We start from the raw sequence: 22,575 nt of genomic DNA, 5'->3' as shown, positions 1-22,575 counted from the left end.
TGTTAAATGTTATGAATGTCTAAAAGTCGGAGGCATCTAAGATATGTAAGAACTCAAGAAAAGTAATAGTTATTCTTCCCTTCTTAAGAAAACCTCTCAATAATGTATCCAGTAAGTTAAATGAATAAACAACTAAAGGAAGTGTTCTGATTCTGAAAATTTCCTATAACCCATGTGTGTGTGTGTGTGTGTGTGTGTGCATGTGCACACACCTGTGCACAAGCGTGCGTGCACATAAGTCGCTCAGTTTTGTCTGACTCTGCGACCCTATGGACTGTAGCCCACCAGGCTCCCCCGTCCATGGAATCCTCCAGGCAAGAATACTGGAGTGAGTTGCCATTCCCTTCTCCAGGGGATCTTCTCTACCCAAGGATTGAACCTGGGTCTCCTGTATTGCAGGTGGATTCTTTACCACTTGAGCTACAAGGGAAGCCCAATAAATCTGGAAGACATGTTCTTGTATGAGAGCATCCCTATGCAGTCTGCACATGCCCAGTGGCTTTGGTTGGAGAGCTGGATCTGAAATACAGGCCACATCACCACATGGGGTGTGCTTGCAGCCACCACCTTGTTGGGTGGTAGGGCTGAAAAAAATTCAAAATGGCTATCTGAGGAGGTCTTACAAACAGCTGAGAAAAGAAGAGAAGCAAAAGGCAGGGGAGAAAAGGAAAGATATACCCATCTGAGTGCAGAGTGAGAGGGTGACAGGCAGGAAGGCCAGGGGTCTCCAAATAGAGGAAATAGGCTGCAAGTGCCACATTCTTTCCTCTTAAAATTCTGTGTGCCTTGACAAAACCTGGTTCCACCTGAACTTAACTTTTCTCAAACCTTGAGCTAGCCGATGCATTTTCTTATGGAAATGTTTTTCTTAAGCTATGTTAATGGAACTGTGTATTTGCTTTGGAATTTGCCTTTCTTCATAATGGTTCCACTTAAGATTAACTTTCTTTCTTTTCTCAAATCTTGGGCTGATAATAGCTCCACAGACCAGTATTCATATCAATTGTTTTATGGCTGGGGGATGACACACCTCTGCCATCCTATTTCAAAAATGCATATTTTGTGGGAGAGGGGCCTGGTGAAACTCCATCAGCCTTGACCTGTCTCTATTATTTGATTAATAGCTTTCTAAGAGACATAAAACATCTGGCTAAAGACTAGCAGGGGGGCACTCTTTCTGCTCCCTTCTGATGTCTGTGTCAGAAGATTTTTCTCTTTTATACTTTGATAAAACTCTATTACACAAAAGCTCTGAGTGATCAAGCCTCGTCACTGGCCCTGGATTGAATTCCTCTCCTCCAGAGGCCAAGAATCTCGGCATCTGTCATGGCTCAAAAACAACCTTTCAAGAGTTCCAAAGAATAGCAAGGAAAGATAAGAAAGCCTACCTAAGTGAACAATGCAAAGAAATAGAGGAAAACAATAGGATGGGAAAGACTAGAGATCTCTTCAAGAAAATTAGAGATACCAAGGGAACATTGCATGCAAAGATGGGCACAATAAAGGACAGAAATGGTATGGACCTAACAGAAGCAGAAGATATTAAGAAGAGGTGGCAAAAATAACACAGAAAAGCTATACAAAAAAGATCTTATAACCACGATGGTGTGATCACTTAGCTAGAGCCAGACATCAGGGAGTGCAAAGTCAAGTGGGCCTTAGGAAGCATTACTATGAACAAAGATAGTAGAGGTGATGGGATTCCAGATGAGCTATTTCAAATCCTAAAAGATGATACTATTAAAGTCCTGCACTCAATATGCCAACAAATTTGGAAAACTCATCAATGGCCACAGGACTGGATAAGATCAGTTTTCATTCCAGTGACAAAGAAGGGTAATGCCAAAGAATGTTCAAACTTCTGCAGAATTGTACTCATTTCACATGCTAGCAAAGTAATGGTCAAAATTCTCCAAGTCAGGTTTCAACAGCATAGGAACCGTGAACTTCCAGATGTTCAAGCTGGATTTAAAAAAGGCAGAGGAATCAGAGATCAAATTGTCAACATCTGTTGGATCACAGAAAAAGCAAGAGAATTCCAGGAAAACATCTATTTCTGCTTCATTGACTATGCTAAAGCTTTTGACTGTGTGGATCACAACAAACTGAAAAATTCTTAAAGAGACGGGAATATCAGACCACCTTATTTGCCTCCTACAAAATCTGTATTCAGGTCAAGAAGCAATAGTTAGAACTGGACATGGAACAACAGATTGTTCAAAATTGGGAAAGGAGTACCTCAAGGCTGTATATTCTCACACTACTTATTTAACTTATATGCAGAGTACATCGTGAGAAACGCTGGGCTGGATGAAGCACAAGCTGGGATCAAGATTGCCGGGAGAAATATCAATAACCTCAGATAAGCAGATGACACCACCCTTATGGCAGAAAGTGAAGAGGAACTAAAGAGACTCTTGATGAAGGTGAAAGAGGAAAGTGAAAAAACTGGCTTGAAACTCAACATTCAAAAAAACAAAGATCGTGTCATCTGATCCTATCACTTCATAGCAAATAGATGGGGAAACAATGGAAACAATGAGAGACTTTATTTTCTTGGGCTCCCAAACCACTGCAGTTAGTGACTGCAGCCACAAAATTCAAAGATGCTTACTCCTTGGAAGAAAAACTATGACAAACTTAGACAATGTATTAAAAAGCAGAGATGTTACTTTGCCAACAAAGCTCCGTCTAGTCAAAGCTATGATTTTTCCAGTAGCCATGTATGGGTGTGAGAGTTGGACCATAAAGAAGGGTGAGCACCTAAGTATTGGTGCTTTTGAACTGTGGTGTTGGAGAAGACTCTTGAGAGTCCCTTGGACAGAAAGGAGATCCAACCAGTCAATCCTAAAGGAAATCAGTCCTGAATATTCATTTGAAGGACTGATGCTGAAATTGAAGCTCCAATATTTTGTCCACCTGATGCAATGAGCTTACTAATTAGAGAAGAGTGTTATCTGAGAAAGATTAAAGGCAGGAGGAGAAGGGGACGACAGAGGATGACATGGTTGGATGACATCACTGACTCCATGGACAAGACTTGAGCGAGCTCTGGGAGATTGTGAAGGGAAACCTGGCGTGCTACAGTCCATGGGGTTGCTAAGAGTTGGACATGACTGAGCAACTGAACAACAAGTGCTGTTTGGAGTTGGAGGGGCTACAGCCAAAGCCAGATGCAATCTGGGTGTCTCCTATGCTCAGTGGCTATCAGTGCCTTATGAGGAACAGGGGCAGGTCCTGAGGTAGCTGGATCAGAAGCCCTGAGGGAGTTGGGCTTCTCCTGGCCATGAGGGCAGTCTCTAACTTGACTGGGGTCTTGAGTGGGGCCTGAGGGCTTGAGGCTGCACTTCTTGGGTGGTTTCCCTTTTCCCCTAGCGTATGTGCTATGGTTAGAGATTGTTTGGGGCTATGGTGTTGTTACACTGCTGAGCTGGTTTTGCTCTCTCCCAAGTGTGTGCAGGAATGTGTAGGTGGCAGATGGCACTCCTTGCCTTAGAGCTCGTTTAATTCCCTCACGAGTGAGTGCACTGATGCGGGTGGACTGGCAATGGCAGACTGCATCTAGGTCAGAGGCTTATCTGGGGATCTGAGTTGGCTCCACTCGCTTCAAGTGTGTACACCTTTATTGGCCACAGCAGCTTGTGCCTTAGCGGGGAGCAGAACTGGACCAGGAGCGGCTGGAACAGGAGCTCAGTGCAGGCTGGAGGTGTGCTAGGCTTGTCCTTGCAGGCTGGCCACAGCCCTGGTTAGATTTCAATCTGCTTCCTCCATGCCATTGAGATGGAAATCTGAGTTCTTGTCTGCAGAGCTGAAGAATGGAATCCGCAGACACACAAACACTCATGGTAGAAAGCAAATAGGATTTATTAGTTTTATTAGGATTTATTTAGGATTAGGATTAGGATTAGGATTTATTTAGTTTTATTAGGATTTATAGAGGAGGAAAGTACAAAGCTCTCAGCATAGGCACTGAGAGGGGGTAAAGAGTCCCCCTAAGGTGAGACTTACAGTAGGTTTTATATCCTTCCTTAAATCAAATTATTTCTAATCACTCAATTTAAAGGTCAAGATACTTAACAGATATAAGATAAAAGCATCTGAATGCGGAGTTCCAGAGAATAGCGAGAAGAGATAAGAAAGCCTTCCTCAGCGATCAATGCAAAGAAATAGAGGAAAACAACAGAATGGGAAAGACTAGAGGTCTCTTTAAGAAAATTAGAAATACCAAGGGAACATTTCATGCAAAGATGGGCTCAATAAAGGACAGAAATGGTATGGACCTAACAGAAGCAGAAGATATTAAGAAGAGGTGGCAGGAATACACAGAAGAACTGTACAAAAAAGATCTTCAGGACCCAGATAAACACAATGGTTTGATCACTGACCTAGAGCCAGACATCCTGGAATGTGAAGTCAAGTGGGCCTTAGAAAGCATCACTACAAACAAAGCTAGTGGAGGTGATGGAATTCCAGTTGAGCTCTTTCAAATCCTGAAAGATGATGCTGTGGAAGTGCTGCACTCAATATGCCAGCAAATCTGGAAAACTCAGCAGTGGCCACAGGACTGGAAAAGGTCAGTCTTCATTCCAATTCCAAAGAAAGGCAGTGCCAAAGAATGCTCAAACTACCGCACAATTGCACTCATCTCACACGCTAGTAAAGTAATGCTCAAAATTCTCCAAGCCAGGCTTCAGCAATACGTGAACCATGAACTTCCAGATGTTCAAGCTGGTTTTAGAAAAGGCAGAGGAACCAGAGATCAAATTGCCAACATCCACTGGATCATCGAAAAAGCAAGAGAGTTCCAGAAAAACAACTATTTCTGCTTTATTGACTATGCCAAAGCCTTCGACTATGTGGATCACAATAAACTGTGGAAAATTCTGAAAGATGGTACCACAAACTTGGAAGCACATTAACCTCTATACTATACCTAAGTAGTATAAATCTGAATTCCAGGCTCTTACTAGAGCAAAGCTATGGTTATCATTTCTCTGAAAATCTATTGTTATTATTTAATAATTTTTCCACCCAGAAAAGTAGAAAGAGATGCTTCACATGTTGGCTCCCTTTGTAAGACTTTTTTTCCTCGAGGATCCTTTTTAAGTGACTCCTGACATGATTCTCTGTAAAGGCTACTCTTCCATTCCCTGAATCAGGTAATCATGAATCCCCCATATACTCTGGATTCCTGAAACTAGCTTTTGCTCCCAGAAGCACTACCTTTGTCCATCTTAGTCTACCTCTGTAATTGTATCTTATTTTTAATTTTCTCCAGCCTTTAGAGATTTCTTGTACTTTCTTATGAGCCCAGCAATGCATTTAAAATATATTCATTATACTTCACTTAGAAGCTAGCTGATTATTTCATAATAATGGAGGAAGAGCTTTTCAGAGTGGTTTGTGTGCCCTACTACTCAGGGCTTTGTACCTTTAACAAGAATATTTTACTGGAGTCTTGATGATCTTGGAATAAAGGCTAAAATATATTTTTGACATGGTCTATGAAGACCTCCTTAATGTAGACATAATTTTACATTTATTTTTGCTATCATTTTTTTTAAAAAACATTATTTATTTTAATTGGGGTCTAATTACTTTACAATATTGTAGTGGTTTTTGTCATACATTCACATCAATCAGCCATGGGTGTACATGTGTCCCCCATCCTGAACCCATCTCCCACCTCCCTCCCCATCCCATCACTCAGGGTCATCCCAGTGCACCAGCCCTGAGCATCCTGTCTCATGCATTGAACCTAGACTGGTGATCTGTTTCACATATGAAAATATACATGTTTCAATGCTATTCTCTCAAATCATCCCACCCTCTCCCTCTCCCAGAGTCCAACAGTCTGTTCTTTACATCTGTGTCCCTTTTGCTGTCTCTCATATAGGGTCATCGTTACCATCTTTCTGAATTCCATATATATGCATTAATATACTGTATTGGTGTTTTTCTTTCTGACTTACTTCACTCTGTATAATAGGCTCCAGTTTCCCCCACCTCATTAGAACTAATTCAAATGCATTCTTTTTAATAGCTGAGTAATACTCCATTGTATACTGTACCACAGCTTTCTTATCCATTCATCTGCCGATGGACATCTAGGTTGCTTCTGTGTCCTGGCTGTTGTAAACAGTGCTGCAATGAACACTGGGGTACACGTGTCTCTTTTTAATGATGTCTGGTAGCCAGCCCCCAAGGACACACACAGTGATTGTCATCTCCCTGCTTTATGCCCTGTGTAGTCTTCTCTCATAGGCTGATGTATGATATGGATATGGCTCCTATCATACGGAGCCATGATTTTGTGGAAATGACTGTGTGACTTTCAGGTGAGAGCATGAAAAGCGGTTTTATTTCTGCCTTGCTCTCCTGGGTCTCTCATTCAGGGAGTCATGGAAGCAACCCTGTAGGACTCCACATGGTGAAGAGCTGAAGTCTCCTGCCAACAGCCATGTGACTGAGCCATTTTGGAGGCAAACCTTCCATCTCCAGTCAAGCTTTCATCCAGCCAACAACTTGACTCTTTAGAAACTTGAGCAAGAACAATGGAAAGAAACCACTTCTGACTTTCCTGACTCACAGAAATTGTGTGAGGTGAGGTAGCAATAGATAACAAATACCATGTCCATCTCTTCCCCAATGGAAAGCAAAACAGTGTTTTTGCTTTCCATTGCATGCCCTGTGCCCAGCATATAGTAAGTACCCTATAAATATTTGCTGACTCATGAATAAAGCAATGTAAAGACTACATATCTGGTGCCATAGAGAGGACCAGGGAACCTCACAATGGAAGCTGCTGAGAGAATTACCCTGACCTTATAGAGCAATGTCGCTTTTTTTGTTTTGCTTTCAGATCATAACTTTATTTTTTATTTCTGTACTTTCTGGCTGTGCTGGGTCTTTGTTGCAGCATGCAGGCTCTTCTCTGTGGCGTGTGGGCTCTCTCTAGTTGTGGTGCGTGGCCTTCTCTTGTTGCAGAGCATGGGTTCGAGAGTGCACAGACCCAGTAGCTGTTGGCCTGTAGTTTTTTTTTTTTAACAGACTAAGAAATTTTGGATCTAGAGTGTTATAATGCAGATGATGCTCTATGTGGATTTTCAAAATATTTGGACAGAGATGATGACAATGTGGAGCAAGCTAAGTAGTTCTCATCCTTAAGCCCTTTAAAAGAAAACAAGAAATGACAAATGATCCAAAATGGCTTTGGTCCTATTCTAAACAAAGAATTGAAAGTGGAAACGACAAAATGTTTTTCTAGAATTTGGGTCTCTGGATATTTCTGGGTCTGCATATTATGTGTAGTAAACTACAATGGTGATGGTAATGGTGGTGATGCTGGCCCTGGAGATGGGGGTGGATGGTGATGATGATGGTACTGTAAATGAAAATAAGATGAAAATGGAACAACAAAACATTCTCCTATAGGAGAATTTTCTCTTTAGATGATGGGTTTATCTCACGGACTTTTCCTTGCTCTGCTTTCTCAGAATACTTTCCTTCTTCTTTCTCAGCATTCTTCACATCGTCCATCTGCTTGCCTAGTCTTTACCCTTTCAACAAATTACAGTTCGAATCCTGCTTCCTCTGGATACTTCCTCTGATTTGTTTACCTTTCAGGGATCACTTGAATTTCTCTTGAACTTCTCTGTGGATCCCTCATGGGCTTATAGGTTGGGATTACTTTGTCGTATGATTTATCCTTATTTGCAGGTGTACCATGTGCATGATTTTCTTCCATGGGACAAAGAGCATTCTCAGCAGGAGTAGGACTCCCTCACTTAGAGTCACTATTCGGAGCAGTGGGGTCACACCGAGTCTAAAGTAGGCCTGGCTGAAAAGGGATGGAGGTTAGTCTCAGAGTCCTTGAGGTTGAAGTTCAGTTTCAGATCCAAGGGGTCTAAGTACTCAGGCAGAGAGACTGAGACTGTAGGGAGGCTATCTGGGGAGGCAGAAAGATACAGCAGATGTGGAGTGCAGGCATGAAAACGCAGGGTCAGGTTGCTGTTGTTCAGTTGTTAAGTCGTGTCCCACTCTTTGTGGCCTCAGGGACTGCAACACGCCAGGCTCTCTTGTCATTCACTATCTCCTGGAGTTTGCTCAAATTCATGCCTATTGAGCCAGTGAGGCTATCTAATCATCTCATCCTCTGCCACCCCTTCCCCTTTTGCCTTAAATCTTTCCTAACATCAGTGTCTGGTCTCCTTGCAGTCCAGGGTACTCTCAAGAGTCTCCTCAGCACCACAATTCAAAAGCATTAATTCTTCAGTTCTCAGCCTTCTTTATGGTCCAACTCTCACATGTGTATCTGACTGCTGGAAAAACTATAGCTTTGACAATATGGACCTTTGTGGGCAAAGTGATGTCTCTGTTTTTTAATATGTTGTCTAGGTTTGTCATAGCTTTCCTTCCAAGGAGAAAGCATCTTTAATTTCATGGCACAGTCTTTGACCAGAGTGATTTTGGAGTCCAAGAAAAGAAATTCTGTCCCTGTTTCTGCTTTTTCCCTTTCTACTTGCCAAGAAGTGATGGAACCAGATGCCATGACCTTAGTTATTTTAATGTTGAGGTCAAGTCAGCCCTTTCATTCTCCTCTTTTACCCTGAGCAAGAGGCTCTTTAGTTCCTCTTCACTTTCTGCCATTAGAGTGATATTATCTGCATAATTGAAGTTGTCAATATTTCTCCTGGCACTCTTGATTCCAGCTTGTGCTTCATCCAGCCCAACATTTCTCATGATGTACTCTAAATATAAGTTAAATAAGCAGGGTCGAAATAAGTTCAAAGATGCTTACCCTTTGGAAGAAAAGCTATAACCAACCTAGATAGTATATTAAAAAGTAGAGGCATTACTTTGCCTACAAAAGTCTGTCTAGTCAAGGCTATGGTTTTTCCAGTAGCCATGTATGGATGTGAGAATTGGACCATTAAAGAAGGCTGAACACCAAAGAATTGATGCTTTTGAACTGTGTGGTGTTGGAGAAGACTCTTGAGAATCTCTTGGACTGCAAGGAGCTCAAACCAGTCAATCCTAAAGGAAATCAATCCTGAATATTCATTGGAAGGACTGATGCTGAAGGTGAAGCACCAATATTTGGCCACCTGATGTGAAGAGCCAACTCATTAGAAAAGACCCTGATGCTGGGAAAGATCGAAGGCAGGAGGAGGAGGGGACAACAGAGGATAAGTTGGTTAGGCGGCATCACTGACTCAACGGGCATGAATTTGAGCAAGCCTGGTGTCCTACAGTCTGTGAGGTTGCAAAGATTTGGACACAACCGAGTGGCTGAACAACAACAACAACAAAAATCTCGATTCCAGCTTGCAACTCATCCAGCCTGGCATGTCACATGGTGTGCTCTGCATATAAGTTAAAGGAGCAGGGTGACAATATACAGCCTTGATATACTCCTTTCCCAACTTTGAAGCAGTCCATTGTTCCATGTTCTAACTGTTGCCTTTTGACCTGCATACCAGTTTCTCAGGAGGCAGATAAGGTGGTCTGGTATTTCCGTCTCTTTAAGAATTTTCCACAGTTTGTGGTGATCCACATAGTCAAAGGATGTAGCATAGTCAACGACGCAGAAGTAGAATTTTCTTCTGGAATTCTCTTACTTTCTCTATGGTCCAGTGAACATTAGCATTCTGAGCTCTGGTTCCTCTGCCTTTTAAAAATCTATCTCATACATCTGGAAGTTCTCAGTTCAGGTGCTGCTAAAGAGTACTTTGAAGGATTTTGAGTATAACCTTGCTAGCATGTGAAATGAGCACAATTGTACAGTGGTTCAAATACTCTTTGGCATTGCCTTTCTTTGGGATTGGAATGAAAACTGACCTCTTCCAGTCCTGTGGCAACTGCTGAGTTTTCCGAATTTGCTGATATATTGAGTGCAGCACTTTAACAGCATCATCTTTTAAAAGTTTAAATAGCTCAGCTGTATTCCATCACCTCCACTGCTTTGTTCATAGCAATGCTTCTTAAGCCCCACTTGAATTCACACTGCAGAATGTCTGGATCTAGGTGTGTGACCACACCATCATGGCTATCCAGGTCTTAGGACCTTTTCTCTATATAGTTCTGTGTATTCTTGCCACCTCTTCTTAGTATCTTCTGTTTCTCTTAGGTCCTTACCATTTCTGTCCTTTTTCATGCCCATCCTTGCATGAAATATTTCCTTGGTATCTCCAATTTTCTTGAACCTCTAGCCTTTCTCATTCTATGTATGTGTGTGTGTGTGTGTGTGTGTGTTAGTTGCTCAGTCGTGTCTGACCCTTTGCAACCCCATGGACTGTAGCCCGCCAGGCTCCTCCATCCATGTGATTTTCCAGGCAAGAATACTGGAGTGGGTTGCCATTTCCTTCTCCTCTCATCCTATGGTTTCATCTATTTCTTTGCAGTGCATTTAAGAATGCACTTTCTTATCTCTCCTTGCTATTCTCTGTAACTCTGCATTCAGTTGGGTGTATCTATCCCCTTTCCCCTCACCTTCCACTTCTCTTCTTTTCACAGTATGAAAATGCAAAATATATGATACCTGAAGATGAGGCCCTCAGGTGGGAAAACGTCCAGTATGCTATAGGGAAAAAGCAAGGGCAATTACTAATAGCTCCAGAAAGAATGAAGTGGCTGGGCCAAAGTGGAAACAATGCTCAGTTGTGAATGTGCCTTTTGGTGAAAGTAAAGTCTGATACTTTAAAAATCAATACTGCATAGGAACCTGGAATATTAGGTTCATGAATCAAGGTAAATTGGACGTGATCAAGTAGGAGGTGACAAGAGTGAACATCGACATCTTAGGAATCAGTAAACTAAAATGGGCAAATGTAATTCAGATTACCATTATAAGTTTGCTTCCCTTGTGGCTCAGCTGGTAAAGAACCCGCCTGCAATGCGGGAGACCTGGGTTCAATCCCTGGGTTGGGAAGATCCCCTGGAGAAGGGAAAGACTACCCACTCCAGTATTTTGGCCTGGAGAATTCCATGGGTTGGATAGCTCATGGGGTCGCAAAGAGTCACGACTGAGCAACTTTCACTTTCACTTTTCACCATTATCTCTATTGCTATGGACAAGAATACATTAGAAGGAATGGAATAGGTCTCATATTCAAGAAAAGAGTCTGAAATGCAGCACTTGGGTGCAATCTCAAAAATGACAATATGATCTTGGTTCGTTTCCAAGGCAAACCACTTAACATCACAGTAATCCAAGTCCATGCCCCGACCACTAATGTTGAAAAAGCTGAAGTTGATTGGTTCTATGAAGATCTTCAAGGCCTTCTAGAATTGACAACAATGAAAAAAGATGTCCTTTTCATCATAGGGGACTGGAATGCAAAAGTAGGAAGTCAAGAGATACCTGGCGTAACAGGCGAGTTTGGCTTTGGAGTACAAAATGAAGCAGGACAAAGGCTAACAGATTCTTGTTAAGAGAATGCACTGGTCATAACAAATACCCTCTTCCAACAACACAAGAAAAGACTCTACACATGGACATCACCAGATGGCCAACACTGAAATCAAATTGATTATATATTCTTTGCAGCTGAAGATGGTGAAGTGTATATAGCTAGCAAAAACAAGACTTTGGCTGATGGTGGTTCAGATTATGAGCTCCTTATTGCAAAATTCAGACTTAAATTGAGGAAAGTATGGAAAACTACTAGGCAATTCAGGTATGACCTAAATCAAATGCCTTACTGTTGTACAGTGGAGGTGACAAATAGACTCAAGGGATTAGATCTTAGAGAGAGTCTGAAGAACTATGGACAGAACTTCGTAACATTGTACAGGAGGCAGTGACCAAAACCATCTGAAAGAAAAAGAAACTCAAGAAAGAAAAGTGATTGTCTGAGGAGGCTTTACAAATAGCTGAGGAAAGAAAAGAAGCAAAAGGCAAGGGAGTAAAGGAAAGATATACTCAACTGATGAGACTGATTCGGTGCAATTCTTGCAGCAATTCTTTTAGTCTTGTCTTCAGATTAACTTGCCTCATGGAAGCATACCATACCATCAAGAGCAAGAGACTATCTTTATTCAAGGGCTTTCCAGAAAGTACCTTACAGAGGAAAATTGCCTGACTAATACATATGTTCACCGGAAGATCAGACACTGACTGGAGTGGCCTAGGATTACTTGAACCAACAGAATGACAAAGCGGAGATTACCCTGATAGTTTTTGATCAATCAAAGTCTATTCCAGGAACAGAGGTGAAATCAACTTCACCTAATTTTCATAAATGCTATAAATGAGGAAAGGTTAGAATAGACGTGAAGGTTGTTATTGTTCAGTTGTTTGGTCGCGTCCAACTTTTTGTGACCCCATGGACAGCAGCACGCCAGGCTTCCTTGTCCTTCACTATCTCCAAGGGCTTGCTCAAACTCAAGTCCTTTGAGTCGGTGATGCCATCTGACCAACTTGTCCTCTGTCATCCTCTTCTCCTGTCTTCTATCTTTCCCAGCATTAAGGTCTTTTCCAATGAGTTGGCTCTTCACATCAGGTGACCAGAGTATTTGAGCTTTAGCTTTAGCATCAGCCCTTCCAATGAATATTCATGGTTGATCACCTTTAGGGTTGACTGGTTGGATCTCCTTGCAGTCCAAGGAACTCTCAGGATTCTTCTCCAACACCACAGTTCAAAAGCATCAATTCCTCAGCGTTCAACCTTCTTTATGGTTCAACTCTTACATCCATACGTAACTACCAGAAAAACCATATCTTTGATTAGATAGACATTTGTGGGCAAAGTAATGTCTCTTCTTCTTAATATGCTGTCTACGATGGTCATAGCTTTTCTTCCAAGGAGCAAGCGTCTTTTAATTTCATGGCTGCAGTCATCATCTGCAGTGATTTTTGAAGCCCAAGAAAATGAAGTCTGTCACTCTTTCCATTGTATCCCCATCTATTTGCCATGAAGTGCTAGGACCAGATGCCACGATCTTAATTTTCTGAATGTTGAGCTTTAAGCCAACTTTTTCACTCTTCTCTTTCACTTTCGTCAAGAGGTTCTTTAGTTCATCTTCACTTTCTGCCATCAGGGTGGTGTCATCTGCATATCTGAGGTTATCAATATTTCCCCGTGCAGTCTTGATTCCAGCATGTGCTTCATCCAGCCTGGCGTTTCACATGATACAATCTGCATATAAGTTAAACAAGCAGGGTGAGAATATGCAGCCTTGATGTACTCCTTTTCCTCTTTGGAACCAGTCCATTTTTCCATGTCCAGTTCTAACTGTTGCTTCTTGACTTGCATACAGGTTTTGCATGAGGCAGGTATGGTGGTCTGCTATTTCCATCTCTTTAAGAATTTTCCACAGTTTATTGTGATTCACCATCAAAGCGTTTAGTGTAGTCAATGAAGCAGAAGTTTTTCTGGAATTCTCTGGCTTTTTCTAGGATCCAACGAATGTTGGCATTTTGATCTCTGGTTCCTTTGCCTTTTCTAAATCCACCTTGTACATTTGGGAGTTCTCAGTTCATGTACTGTTGAAGCCTATCTTGGAGGATTTTCAGCATAATCTTGCTAGCATGTGAAATGAGTGCAGTTGTGCAGTAGTTTGAACATTCTTTGGCATTGCCCTTCTTTGGCACTGGAATGAAAACTGACCTTTTCCAGTCTTATGGCCACTGCTAAGTTTTCCATATTTGTTGGCATATTGAGTGCAGCACTTTAACAACATCATTGTTTAGGTTTTAAAATAGCTCGGCTGGAATCTTATTACCTCCACTAGCTTTGTTCATAGTGATACTTCCTAAGGCCCATTTGGCTTCACACTCTAGGATGTCTGGTTCTAGGTAAGTGATCACACCATTGTCGTTATCTGGGTCATGAAGATCTTTTATGTATAGTTCTTCTGTGTATTCTTGCCACCTCTTCTTAATGTTTTCTGCTTCTGTTAGGTCCATATCATTTCTATTCTTTATTGTGCCCATCTTTGCACAAAATATTCCTTTGGTATTTCTAATTTTTTTGAAGTGATATGTAGTCTTTCCCATTCTATTGTTTTTCCTCTTTTTCTTTGCATTTTTCACTTAGGAAGGCTTTCTTTCTGTCCTTCTATTCTTTGGAACTCTGCATTCAGATGGGCTTATGTTTCCTTTATTCCTTTGCCTTTTGCTTCTCTTCTTTTCTCTTCAGACAACCATTTTTTCCTTTCTTTTTCTTGGGGGATGGTTTTGATCACTGCTTCCTGTACAATGTTACAAATGTTAGATGCTGAGGAGACAAGTAAAATTCATCAAGGAATCTTGATGAATTCTAAAGCGCTCATATCAAATAAGTCATGCTCAATGATTTTATGTTATGCAATATAAATATAGATGGAAAAATAAAATACACTTAAAAATAACTCAGATTAATAAAGGAAATTTAAATTAAAGTGTATTTAGAAATGAATGAAAATGAGAAGACTACAAAAAAAAAAACCTTTTTAATTGTAACTGGAGTTGTGTTCAGAGGAAATGTCTATAGCCTTAGACAAATTAATTTTTAGAAAGTAGGGGGAAATGTATTGATACCAAGAAGCTGAATACAGCAAAATTGAAAGAAATAGTAAAGCTGGAGCAAAGATTAATAAAATAGGAAAGAGACATTTGATCAATAAACCAGGCAGTGACAAAAATCATCCCAAAGAAAAAGAAATGCAAAAGGGCAAAGTGGTTGTCTGAGGAGGCTTTACACATAGCTGAGGAAAGAAGAAAAGCAAAAGGCGAGGGAGAAAGGACAGCTCTATCCAACTGAATGCAGAGTTCTAGGGATAGCAAGGAGAGATAAGAAGGCCTTCTTGAATAAGCAAAGAAAAGAAATAGAGGAAAAAAACAGAATGGGAAAGGCTAGAGATCAGAAAATTGAAGATACCAAGGACCAGTAGTCATGTATGGATGTGAGAGTTGGACTGTGAAGAAGGCTGAGCGCCGAAGAATTGATGCTTTTGAACTGTGGTGTTGGAGAAGACTCTTGAGAGTCCCTTAGCCTGCAAGGAGATCCAACCAGTCCATTCTAAAGGAGATCAGTCTTGGGTGTTGTTTGGAAGGAATGATGCTAAAGCTGAAACTCCAGTACTTTGGCCACCTCATGCGAAGAGTTGACTCATTGGAAAAGACTCTGATGCTGGGAGGGATTGGGGGCAGGAGGAGAAGGGGACGTCAGAGGATGAGATGGCTGGATGGCATGACTGACTTGATGGACGTGAGTCTGAGAGAATTCTGGGAGATTGTGATGAACAGGGAGGCCTAGTATGCTGCGATTCATGGGGACACGATTGAGCGACTGAACTAACCTAAGAGAACATTTCATGCAAGGATGGGCATAAAAAAAGACAAAAATTGTATGGACCTAACAGAAGCAGAAGATATTAAGAAGAGGTGGCAAGAATACACAGAAGAACTGTACAAAAAGATCTTAATGACCCAGATAACCACGATGGTGTGGTCACTGTCCTAGAGCCAGATATACTGGAGAGTGAAGTCAAGTGGGGCTTAAGAAGTGTTGCTATGAACAAAGCTAGTGGAGGTGATAGAATTCCAGCTAAGCTATTTCAAATCCTAGAAGATGACACTGTTAAAGTGCTGCACAAAACATATCAACAAATTTGGAAAACTCAGCAGTGGCCACAGGACTGGAAGAGGTCAATTTTCATTCCAATCCCAAAGAAGGGCAATGCCAAAGAGTATTCGAACCACTGCACAATTGTGCTCATTTCACATGCTAGCAAAGTTAGGTTTAGTAGTATGTGAACTGAGAACTTCCAGATGTACAAGCTGGATTTATAAAAGGCAGAGGAACCAGAGATCAAATTGCTAACATTCACTGGATCATAGAGAAAGTAAAGGAATTCCAGAAAAACATCTAATTCTGCTTCATTGATTATGCTTAAAGCCTTTGACTGTGTGGATTACAACAAACTGTGGAAAATTCTTAAAGAGATGGGAATACAAGACCACCTTGCTTGTCTCCTGAGAAATCTGTATGTGGGTGAAGAAGCAACAGTACAACCAGATATGGAACAATGGACATGTTCAAAATTTAGCAAGTAGTATTTGTCAAGGCTTTACATTGTCACCCTGCTTGTTTAACTTATATGTAGAGTACATCATGTGAAAAGCTGGGCTGGATGAATCATAAGCTTGAGTCAAAATTGCCAGGAGAAATATCAACATCTTTAGATATGAAGATGATGCCAATCTTATGGCAGAAATTGAAGAGGAATGGAAAAGCCTCTTTATGATGGGAAAAGAGGAGAGTTAAAAAGCTACTTGAAACTCAACATTTAAAAAACTAGGGTCATGGCATCTGGTCCTATCACTTCATGGCAAATAGAAGTGGGAAAAGTGGAAGCAGTGACAGATCTTCTTTTCTTGGGCTCCAAAATCACTATGGATCATGTTTGAAGCCATGAAATTAAAAAAATGCTTGCTCCATGGAAGGAAATTTATGACAAAGTTAGATAGCATACTTAAAAGCAGAGACATCACTTTGTTGACAAAGGTCCATATAGTCTAAGCTATGGTTTTTCCAATAATCTTGTACAGATGTGAGATTTGGATCATAAAGAAGGCTGAGCACTGAAGAACTGATGTTTTAAAATTGTGATGCTGGAGAAGACTCTTGAGAGTCTCTTGGATTGCAAAATAAAACCAGTCAATCCTAAAGGATATCAGCCCTGAATATTCATTGAAAGGACTGCTGCTGAAGCTCCAAAACTTTGGCCATCTCATGGGAACAGTCCCTGATAATGGGAAAGACTGAGGGCGAAAGTAGCAGGGGAGTGGCAGAGGATGAGGTTGTTAGATGGCATCACTGACTCAATGGACATGAATTTGAACTAACCCTGGGAGATAGTGGAGGACAGAAGAGCTGGTGTGCTGCAGTCCATGGGGTTGCAAAGAGTCGGACATGACTTAGTGACTGAATAATAACAGGATTTCTTTTCAAATACCAGTGAAGAGAAAGTATTTTGAAAATTCTGTAGAAGAAAAATAGAAGACACAAATAACCTATACAAGGACTATATTCAGAACTGCTTTAGAACAGTGACCATATAAAGATTATGTATTTTTGTTGCGGATATTTTGATATGGAGGACAGTAAGTATTTAGGATGATATGTAAACTTGTATGCCAATTATTCTAAAAATTAGGCTAGAAAGCAAACTTTTATAGAAAATTATATAAAAAAAGAAAAATATAAAATATCAAGCCACCTGAATAGTAGGAAAATGTAATCAAATTTGAGGATCTAAATCAGTACCATGGCTGCAGTCAACATCTGCAGTGATTTTGGAGCACCCCAAAAAATAAAGTCTCTCACTGTTTCCATTGCCTATTTGCCATGAAGTGATGGGACTGGATGTCATGATCTTAGTTCTTTGAATGTTCAGTTTTAAGCCACCTTTTTCACTCTCCTCTTTCATATCAAGAGGCTCTTTTTTTTTTAATATAAACTTTACAATATTGTATTGGTTTTGCCATACATCAACATAAATCTGCCATGGGTGTACATGTGTTCCCCATCCTGAACTCCCCTCCCACCTCCCTCCCTATCCCATCCCTCTGGGTCATCCCAGTGCACCAGCCCCGAGCATCCTGTATCTTGCATTGAACCTGGGCTGGCAATTTGTTTCATATATGATATTATACATATTGCAATGCCATTCTCCCAAATCATCCCACCCTCTCCCTCTCCCACAGAGTCCAAAAGACTGTTCTATACATCTGTGTCTCTTTTGCTGTCTTGCATACAGGGTTATCATTACCATCTTTCTAAATTCCATATATATCCATTAGTATGCTGTATTGGTATTTTCTTTCTGGCTTACTTCACTCTGTATAATAGGCTCCAGTTTCATCCACCTCATTAGAACTGATTCAAATGTATTCTTTTTAATGGCTGAGTAATACTCCATTGTGTATATGTACCACAGCTTTCTTATCCATTCATCTGCTGATGGACATCTAGGTTGCTTCCATATCCTGGCTATTATAAACAGTGCTCTGATGAACATTGGGGTACACTTGTCTCTTTCAATTCTAGTTTCCTTGGCATGTATGCCCAGTAGTGGGATTGCTGGGTCATAAGGCAGTTTTATTTCCAGTTTTTTATGGAATCTCCTCACTGTTCTCCATAGTGGCTGTACTAGTTTGCATTCCCACCAACAGTGTAAGAGGGTTCCCTTTTCTCCACACCCTGTCCAGCATTTATTGCTTGTAGACTTTTGGATTGCAGCCATTCTAACTGGCGTGAAATGGTACCTTATTGTGGTTTTGATTTGCATTTCTCTGATAATGAGTGATGTTGAGCATCTTTCCATGTGTTTGTTAGCCATCTGTATGTTTTCTTTGGAGAAATGTCTGTTCAGTTCTTTGGCTCATTTTTTTATTGAGTTGTTTATTTTTCTGGAATTGAGCTGCAGGAGTTGCTTGTATATTTTTGAGATTAGTTCTTTGTCAGTTGCTTCATTTTCTATTATTTTCTCCCATTCTGAAGGCTGTCTTTTCACCTTGCTTATAGTTTCCTTTGTTGTGCAGAAGCTTTTAATTTTAATTAGGTCCCATTTGTTTATTTGTGTTTTTATTTCCAATATTTTGGGAGGTGGATCATAGAGGATCCTGCTGTGATTTATGTCAGAGAGTGTTTTGCCTATGTTCTCCTCTAGAAGTTTTATAGTTTCTGGTCTTATGTTTAGATCTTTAATCCGTTTTGAGTTTATTTTTGTGTATGGTGTTAGAAAGTGTTCTAGTTTCATTCTTTTACAAGTGGTTGACAAGTTTTCCCAGCACCACTTGTTAAAGAGATTGTCTTTTCTCCATTGTATTTTCTTGCCTCCTTTGTCAAAGATAAGGTGTCCATAGGTGCATGGATTTATCTCTGGGATTTCTATTTTGTTCCTTTGATCTATATTTCTGTCTTTGTGCCAGTACCATACTGTCTTGATGACTGTGGGTTTGTAGTAGAGCCTGAAGTCAAGCAGGTTGATTCCTCCAGTTCCATTCTTCTTTCTCAAGATTGCTTTGGCTATTCAAGGCTTTTTGTATTTCCATACAAATTGTGAAATTATTTGTTCTAGCTCTGTGAAAAATACCGTTGGTAGCTTGATAGGGATTGCATTGAATCTATAGATTGCTTTGGGTAGTATACTCATCTTCACTATATTGATTCTTCCAATCCATGAACATGGTATATTTCTCCATCTATTACATCAAGAGGCTCTTTAGTTCCTCTTCACTTTCTGCCATAAGGGCAGTATCATCTGCATATCTGAGGCTATTGATATTTCTCCCAGCAATCTTGATTCCTGAACCTTGCCCTCATCCAGCCTTTAAAAATATTTTGCTGAAACTCTATGAGGAGTTTGGGTTATTTGAGCATGAGCCACCTATTTTTGCATGGCCCTGTAGTAAACCTTTCTCTGCTCCAAACTCTGATGCTTTGGTTTGTTTGGCCTCACTGTGCATTGGGCACATGAACTTGTGTTCAGTAACAGTGTAGGGTTCACATTTTTGGAAATACATCAATACTTCTCAGCAAGAATTAAGGAATGTAAAGTAGAAGACAGTTGTAGAGTAGAAGGCAGAATGCAGAGTGGCTCATTCTAATGTTATCTCCTTATGTAAAATAGTTGCAGAAATCCAAGACTGTAGAGGTTGGGTTAATGAAAAGCAAATAACTAATGACGATTCTGGGAAAACATTTAACACTCCCCAATTTTGAAATACTGGATTTTTTGTTTTGTTTTGTTTTATTCAATATCAAGGAGAAGGCAATGGCAATGCATTCCTGTACTCTTGCATGGAAAATCCCATGGATGGAGGAGTCTGGTAGGCTGCAGTCAATGGGGTCGCTAAGAGTCGGACACGACTGGGCGACTTCACTTTCACTTTTACCTTTCATGCATTGGAGAAGGAAATGGCAACCCACTCCAGTGTTGTTGCCTGGAGAATTCCAGGGATGGCAGAGCCTGGTGGGCTGTTGTCTATGGGGTTGTACAGAGTCGGATACGACTGAAGCAACTTAGCAGCAACACCAGCATTCAATATCAAAGCCAGTTAAATGTAAGTCCAAATAGTCTACTCTCTGTGGTAATGAATTGAAAACTTGGTGATTTTAGTACCTGAATTCCTTGCAAAGTTGAGCTTAAAACTCCTACTTTCTGAAACAAATTAATGTATCTTTAGTAGAACAAGTGTAATTCCTAACAGAGGACAAATTTTGTGTTATAATTTCTTTAGGAAAGGGCTTCCCTGGTGTTTCAGCTGGTAAAGAATCTGCCTGCAATGCAGGAGACCTGGGTTTGATCTCTGGGTTGGGAAGATACCCTGGAGAAGGGAACAACTATCCACTCCAGAATTCTGACCTGGAGAATTCCATGGGCTGTATAGGCCATGGAGGGGGGGTCACAAAGAGTCAGATATGACTGACCGACTTTCACATCACCTCTTTAGGGAAACAATTGCTTCAATTTTACAAACAGAAGGAAGAAAAAAGAAAGCCTTGAATTCTGTAGAAAAGGCTGTTGATCACCAAAACCACTTTTATATCATAGTGTGATTGTGAAACTTAAATTGCAATTGTATTATAAGTAAAAACATTCCTATAAAAATACTTTCCAGAAAAGTTACTCAAAAAAGCCAAATTCTGGTTAATTCCAATGCAATTGGAATACTACTTCAGTTAAGTGTGGGGAAAGAACCGCACCCTTCTCCTGAAGTGAAACAGGTCTCCTTGGGATTTCACTCTTGGTTAGAAAAGAACATCTGGGTTAATCCATCTTTGTCTGCAGAGGGCATATGCATGCCACATGCAGGTGCAAATGAGAACAGCATGTGTGCTCTGCTCCTGGAAGGTGGGTTTTGACCTTCCAGCCCTGCCTGATACTCTTTGTGTTTCCCTTGTGAGGCACACTTGTTGTTCAGTTGCTTGGTTCTGTCCAACTCTTCGGAACCCCAGGGACTGCATCAGGCCAGGCTTCTTTGTCCTTCATTACCTCTCAGAGGTTGCTCAAACTCATGTCCATTGAATTAGAGATGCCATCCAACCATCTCATCCTGTCATCCCCTTCTCCTTCTGCCCTCAGTCTTTCCCAGCATTAAGGTGTTTTCCAATGAATTGGCTTTTCACATCAGGTGATCAAAGTACTGGAGCTTCAGCTTAAGCATCAGTTCTTCCAATGAATATTCAGGGTTGATTTCCTTTAGGATTGAGTGGTTTGATCTCCTTGCTGTCCAAGGGACTCTCAAGAGTCTTCTCCAACACCACAGTTCAAAAGCATCAATTTTTCAGCACTCAGCCTTCTTTATGGTCCAACTCCCACATCCATACATGACTACTGGAAAAACCATAGCTTACCTTTGTTGGCAAAGTAATATCTCTGCTTTTTTTTAATACACTGTCTAGGTTTGTCATAGCTTTTCTTCCAAAGAACAAGCGGCTTTTAATTTCATGGCTGTGGTCGCTCTCCACAGTGATTTTGGAGCTCAAGAAAATAAAATCTGTCACTGTTTCCATTCCCCCCCACCCCATCTATTTGCCATGAAGTGATGGGATCAGATGACATTACCTTAATTTTTTGAGTGCTGAGTTTTAAGTCTGCTTTTTCAGTCTCCTCTTTCCTTCATCAAAGTTGGACAGGATCTAAGACCCATTGATACTAAATGATCAATCCTGGGGGCAGGGGAGGATGGACAGTGGAGACCAGCTCAACCAGGGAAACCATTCTTTGGCACCTTGAGTTTTTTCCTGATTATTTCCTAAAAGTAATACTGGGTGGTGGTGTACTTGAGAACATGGCCTCTTCCCCCCATTTTGTTCCTGGTTCTCATCACATCTCTTGGGGGACTGCTGAGGTGGGCCATGTTTGACAGCACAAGTCTGGTGGGCAGTTGCCGGGAAGGACAGTGAATACCAGCGCACCCCTCCCCCCAACACACACACAAAACGAAAGCCACTGGAGAGAGGAGACAGGTGAGGTGGGCAGGGCATTCTGAACCCTGGAGGCCAGGATGAGACCTTTCTTCCAAACAGGACAGGCTAGGTTAAAAGCCAGCACTTTGGGGGTATCCTGTGCAGAACACCCTGGGATCCTCACTCTACTAGGTAGATCCTAGAATTCTAGGTAAGCTTTGATGGTGGTGGTGGTGGTGGTTTAGTCGCTAAGTTGTGTCCGACTCTTGCGACCCCATGGACTGTAGCCCACCAGGCTCCTCTGTCCACGGGATTCTACAGGAAAGAATACTGGAGAGGGTTGCTATTTCCTTCTCCAAGGTAAGCTCTTGTTGCTATTGTTGTGCTAAGTCGCTTCAGTCGTGTCCAACTCTGTGCAACCCCATAGACGGAAGCCCACCAGGCTCCCCCATCCCTGGGATTCTCCAGGCAAGAATACTGGAGTGGGTTGCCATTTCCTTCTCCAATGTGTGAAAGTGAAAAGTGAAAGGGAAGTTTCTCAGTCGTGTCCAACTCTTAGCGATCCCATGGACTGCAGCCTACCAGGCTCCGCCGTCCATGGGATTTTCCAGGCAAAAGTTCTGGAGTGAGGTGCCATCACCTTCTCCAAGGTAAGCTCTAGCTTACAGCAAAT

The sequence above is a fragment of the Bubalus bubalis genome, chromosome 1 (genome assembly GCF_019923935.1).
Source record: "Bubalus bubalis isolate 160015118507 breed Murrah chromosome 1, NDDB_SH_1, whole genome shotgun sequence".
Lineage (NCBI taxonomy): Eukaryota > Metazoa > Chordata > Mammalia > Artiodactyla > Bovidae > Bubalus > Bubalus bubalis.
Note: the sequence above shows the minus strand (reverse complement) of the source record.